Raw genomic sequence first — 317 nt, 5'->3', positions numbered from 1 at the left:
GTCAGGCTCCAGGGGATAAACGCTGACACTGCTCATTACTGTGAGAATGAACGTCCCTGAAACAAACATCATCTCTGCCAGATACCTGCACAATGCACCGGACTGACTCAACACCATCACCGAAGTTCGGTTTGAATCCAAAGCCTCAAACTTATCCAGATATTCGAAGTGCAGGTGGAAGAGGCAGAAGAGACAGTCTTCATCGTCGTTAAAGAAACTGAAGGGGGAGAGCAGTCTGCAGTGCACGAGGAGCTCATTGATTATTGTTCATTTCGCACATTCACAGTTATTACACAATCAGTAAAGTTACACGTGAG

This window comes from Notolabrus celidotus, chromosome 11 (genome assembly GCF_009762535.1).
Source record: "Notolabrus celidotus isolate fNotCel1 chromosome 11, fNotCel1.pri, whole genome shotgun sequence".
NCBI classification, from domain to species: Eukaryota; Metazoa; Chordata; class Actinopteri; order Labriformes; family Labridae; genus Notolabrus; species Notolabrus celidotus.
The sequence above is the reverse complement of the archived record's forward strand: the minus strand, read 5'-3'. Positions refer to the sequence as shown.